Raw genomic sequence first — 5,798 nt, 5'->3', positions numbered from 1 at the left:
CGCCTCTGGGATTGCAGTGTAGCTTATTGCCACTAGGCCACCAGAGCTCCCCTTACTTGCAACTTTTTGAGTAAGCACCATACAGCCTTCTATAGTGGTTTTAAAAAATTATTTTATTAATTTTAATGAACATTTACAGAGATTTTGGATTTTCATTCATTCATTGTTGCACTTTTTTTTTTCCCCCCCTCTCCCCAGGTCGCTACTCTCTTTGAAAAGCAAAAGATAAACTTCTTTGTTGGTATACAAGCCCCCATCTGACCTGCCCTCCCCTGCCCCAAATGCACTTCATTATGCAACCTTAATTCTGGATTCCTGTGATAATAATAATATGCTATCATATATCACTTTTAAACTGTTCTCTCTCTCATCTGTTTCAATTCAGTATACATACTCTATTCAGTTTTTCTCAGTCTTACCCCAACCCTGATGTCAATCCCATTCTACAACAGTGCCACCATGCAGTCTTTGTCCTTTTGTGACTGAGATACTTCACTCAGCATAATGCCCTCGAGGGTCACCCATTTTGAATAATATTGCATGAGCTCCTGGTTGCACCTTTTATACTCCCACCAACAGTGAATGAAGGTTCCAGTTTCTCCACAACCTTGCCATCATTTGTTGTGTGTTATTCTGTTAAATTTTGCTGTTCTTACTGGGGTAAGATGATATCTCATAGTTATTTTGATTTGCATCTCTCTTAGCATTAGGGATTTTGAACATTTCTTCATGTGTTTGTTGGCCATCTGAATGTCTTCTTTGGTGAAGTGTCTGTTCATATCCTGTGCCCATTTTTCAATTGGGTTGTTTACCTTTATCTTGTTGTGGTGCTTGAGTATTCTATAAATTCTAGATATAAGTCCCTTATCAGACACATCATTGCCAAATATTTTTTCCCAGTCTGTGGCTTCCCTTTTTACCCTGTTGGAGAAGTTTTTGGATGTGCAAAGTGATTTTATTCTTTGAAGGTCCCGTTCATTTATTTCACTGCTTTCTAGCTATGCCACTTTGACCAACATTGTCAAACTTTCAGGGATTTTATCTGCAAATTAGTTTTCTTTCGTGTCTGGTTGTTAAGAAGCTGTGCTGCCAACCGTAAGGCACATAGTTTGAATCCACTGGCTGCTCAATGGGAGAAAGATGGACAATCTTCTTCTCTACAATTTACTGCCCCTGAAAATCTGCTGACAGGTCAGCTATGAGTTGGTTCCAACTCGATGGCACACAACAATAGTGGTACTTACCCTTAGAGAGCTGAAGTGAGGATTATCTAGAATTCCAATGCTTAGACTTGAGTGCTCTTAAAGATGTTCACAACTTTGGTTGTGTCTGGACATAAAGCAGTAAGAGAAGGGCTACTGCCATTGCTGTTATTGGCTGCTTTCACACTGATCCCTGCACCCATGCACAACAGAATCAAACCATTATGGCCATAGTATTTTCACTATCACCAAGACAAAGATCTAAAATAGAGTTCCTTGAACATACTAGTGTTGATATATTTTACTGGACAGTCTTTTGTAGGGGAGGCTGTTCTATGTAGGGTGGTAGTAGCATCCTTGGCTTCTACCAACCAAAAACCAGTAGCTGCTCTGCTGTGACCATCAAAAAAGTCTTTATAAAATATTTCCCTTGAAACCATTGACTTAGTGGTAACCATTGTGGAAGTTCTATAGGAAAGAAGAATAGGTTTGGTGGAGATTTTTAACATAAAATAAATTGCTTATGACCCATCTTGAACTCTGCTTTTCATTACTGGAGTGCTTGTCAGGTCTGTCCAGCTAAATTGTAGTCTACTTGTTGATAGAATGGCCTTTATATCTTTTGCAAACACTAGTGGTTTTCAGGAAGGAAGAGCTAATGAAATATTGGTTGTGATAGAACTTCAGAAGGAGTTTCCAGATGAGAAGAAAATTTTGTAGTTACTGACCCATGAATGGAGCTTGGAAAACAAAAAAGTTAAACCCATTCATTTCAGGGATGAGTTAAATTAAACATTAAAATTTGAAGATGTTTCTTAGCCAAAAAGTTTTCTGCCTCTAAGACCCAGATGGGACCCAAGGGAAATTGGAATGAGTGAAAATGATTGGAAAGGGTTGTAGGCCAAGAGACCCTGAGTTCCCAATAGGAGTCATTGAAAGGAGCCTTCCATTTGGTTGCTTTGACCATCTTCAGTCACTCATTTGGCGCTGTTGGCTTCTGCCAGGGCCTTCCATAGCTGTCAAAAGATTTGTTTCCGAAAGTTCTCATGACCTGGAACCTGCTCTCAAGTAGTCCAACAAATTGAATCATGCTCAAGCTCCCACTAAGTCATTTTAGTGGCATTCAGATAATGAGATGTGGCATGGTAGTTGTTGTTAGGTGATATCAAGTTGACTATAACTCACAGCAACCTTATAAACAGCAGATCATTAACAACATCATTCTTTTCTTCTGCTATTATGATGATGCCTATTGATCCAGTATTGAGGACTTCTTTTTTTCTTTCTTCTTGATGCTGAGACATAATCCATATTGAAGACTGTAACCTTGATCTTCTGGAACAATTCTTCAAATTCTCATTGCTTTCAGCAAGTGAGATTGTGTCATGCATAAAGCAAGTTGTTGATGATTCTTCCTCCAATTTTGTTGCTACATTCTTTTTTGTATAGTCCATCATTTTTAATGATTTGCTTAGCATAAAGAGTGAATAGATATGGGGAAAGAATACAAGCCTGGAACACACGTTTCCTGATTTTAAACCTTGTTCCCTTGTTCTGTGTGGGCAATTGCTTCTTCTTGATCTATGTATAGGTTTCACATGAGAGCAACTTGTTAGGTACCATCAAGTGGCTCTGACTCAGTGATTGTGTGTCCAACAGAATGAAACACTGCCTAGTCTTGTACTATCTTCACAATTGCTGCTATTCTTGAATCTATTGTTGGAGCCACTATCTCAATCTATCTTATTCTGGATGAAAAGAATGAGTCAGCCCTCATTTTCAAAACTGGTTTGCAGTGAAAGAACTTAGCCAGGCAGGGACTAGCACGTACACACACACACACACACACACACACACCAAACAAATGGTTTAAAAAAAAAAAACAGTCCAATTTGACAACCCAATCAACACTGAGTATAATTCCTCTGTTTCTGTGGTGAAATTTTTTGATTGGGTACATTTTCTTGACTCCATGTTAAATCATACTGATGAGAAAAATTAAGAAGTAGCTGTTCCTAGAAGGTGAGACTAGGAACCAACTAAAGTAGCTTCTTTATCAAGACTATTAGCTCCCTTGTCAAGACTAACTTCATGATACTCACTAGGACCATGTTATGGTGTGCCCTTGAGTCAGAACCAGCTCATAACTGACCCACCAGCAGGTGTTCAGAAGCAGTAAATTGCACAGGAAGAGCTTGCCCATCTGTCTCCCTCAAAGCAGCTGATGATTTAAACCATGTGACTTAGTTACCTAGTAACATGGGTGCAAAAGTATTAGCTGCTCAACATGCCCAACTCAAGCAGATCTCGGCTTTGTTATACACACCATATAATGACCTACCCCAAGCCCCCAAGTCCTAAAAGCTCTCCTCATATCCTCCTCTGAACTCCCCATTTTAGTTTTCCTGTGCTTTAGCTGTTCTTGTCACATAAGCTCTGCATTTGGTTGTTTTGCAGTTTGGTTTTGGAGGTTTTTTTGTTCTTGTAATTTTTTGTTTTGTTTTCTTTTTTTTTTCCCTAGTGACATTTAGGGAGGTTGAAAGTCAGGATCTTATGATGTTGCCCTGATTATGATGTTAAAATTCTTGAGAAACAATTCATTACCATTAACTAGGGTTGCAAATGGGCAGCTAATAAGACTTCTAAGTATGTTCCATTTGACTTGAAAACTATGTTTTGAACTTTGAATTTTATTTTTTTTTAATTTGTGACAAGGTTTTAATTATTGGGAGGTTGGTTGCTTGGTTGGTTTAAAAAGCCTCTCATTCTTCTATGCAAAAAATCAGAACTAAGTCCACTTGCTGTTTCCTGTGTCAGATGTTTGAATCAGTTTATAAAGAGCATACTTTTTTTTTCTTCTTCTAGAAAAAGTTTAAATCCGTTTATTATAAATATACCTAAACCATTAATTTTTGCAGCTTTCAGGTAAAGTCCAGCACTCCATTTATACAAAATCTATGAGAAGATGTCAGGAAAGTTCATCTAATCTTAAATCGTGACATCATCCACTCCAGTCCTTGGCACAATCCTTCGCCAGTAAGAGCACAGCAGGCCTGGATATGCCACTGATGATATTTAATAGACGTGAGTTTCAAAAACTCGGAGATTTCTACTACAGTCACGCACTCTTTAACATCTTATTAGCAAATATCAGCAGTCCAGCTTTCCTTAGGTTCTTGTGCGCTAACATTTATAGAGTTCTTCTCTAGTTACAGAAATCCTTTCTCTGTACTGTCCACAACAACTATTACAAACTCAGTGTTAGTATAGTAAGTGTTCCAGGAAGAACAAAGAGATTCTTGGCCACCAATATCCCATATTAGGAAACGTGTATTATTAAATACTATTTCTTCTACATTATTTCCAATTGTAGGAGATGTATGTACAACTTCATTCATAGACAATTGATAAAGGATGGTCGTTTTCCCTGCATTATCCAGCCCAACAATGATAACTGTGTGCTCCTGGTGATTGAACAATCTCCATATCCTGGTGAAGAGAATTCCCATTCTTGGGCAGCGGACCCCCTCCAGTCACCCGGGCCTCCTGGCCGCTCCAGGCTCAGGCTGAGGGGGAGCAGAGAGATGCGCCAGAGCCTCCGCCTCTGCTGCTGCTGCTCCCGCGCTTGCCGCCAGCCTGCTTCCCGGGAACTGGGGAACTGGAGGGAGGCTGCAGCTCAGGCCGCCCTGCTGCGCGCGCGCCGAGGCCCCGCCTTGCCTGCGACGAGCCTAAAAAGCATACTTTTAAGCAAAGGTGAACTATTTCCTCCACCTTGGGTTTTACACCACCATCTTATTGTCAAATGTGGTTGAATTTCTTAAACATTAGAAACATCACTTTCCTCATAGGTACTTATTAGGAGGAAATAAGAAAGTGCTAGAAACAGCCGGTGGAATGTCAGCACACTGGAGTCAGATGAAGTAGACTCAAGTCTTCACTCTGCCACTTTGGTACTTGCTTCTTTTTCTTGTTATTATTTGTCGCTTAATTTCAATGTGACCTTGAGAAAATCCTTTAGCTTCTCTAAACATCACATCTCATTTGCAAATCAGGAACAACAGTATTGTTTTAGTTTCTTAATACTGCTTTAACACAAGTACCATACGTGGATGATTTTTAGAGAAGAGAAACTGATTGTATCACAACCCTAGAGGCTACAAGTCAAAGTATGGGTTTTAGCCATTTTGAATTTTTATCAGTACCCTGGGTGCTTGTTGGTGTCTTAGTTCTCTAGTGCTGTTCTAACAAAAATACAGTAGATGATAGCTTTAACAAACTGAAATTTATTTTGTCCGTAGGCTAGAAGTCTGATCAGAGTACTGACTTTAGAGGACACCTTCCTGTTGGTTCTGTGTGAAGGTCCTTGTCTCTTCTCTATTCTTCGGTGAACTGCATTTAGTAGGACATTTCTCCCCTTCTAGTCTCTGCTCCTTTGCCTCTTTGTTTAATCTGTTCTTTTCATATCTCAAAAGATACTGATTTAAGACACATCCTACGTTATACTATTCTTTGCCATGAACATAACAAAGAAAGCATACTCCCAAATGGAATTATAACCACATGCATAGGTGTTAGGCTCAGTAGCACTTATTTATG

At 39.4% G+C, this 5,798-nt stretch overlaps 1 pseudogene; it reads right to left on the bottom strand.

Moving 5' to 3' along the window:
• Positions 1–4,180: 4,180 nt before the first annotated feature.
• Positions 4,181–4,711, bottom strand: LOC102876288 (annotated as a pseudogene).
• Between the last annotated feature and the right edge of the window lie 1,087 nt (positions 4,712–5,798).

The sequence above is a fragment of the Elephantulus edwardii genome, unplaced genomic scaffold, assembly GCF_000299155.1.
Source record: "Elephantulus edwardii isolate Elephantulus edwardi_28Jun2011 unplaced genomic scaffold, EleEdw1.0 scaffold00033, whole genome shotgun sequence".
Taxonomy (NCBI): domain Eukaryota; kingdom Metazoa; phylum Chordata; class Mammalia; order Macroscelidea; family Macroscelididae; genus Elephantulus; species Elephantulus edwardii.
Note: the sequence above shows the minus strand (reverse complement) of the source record. Positions and strands in the feature narration are given on the sequence as shown.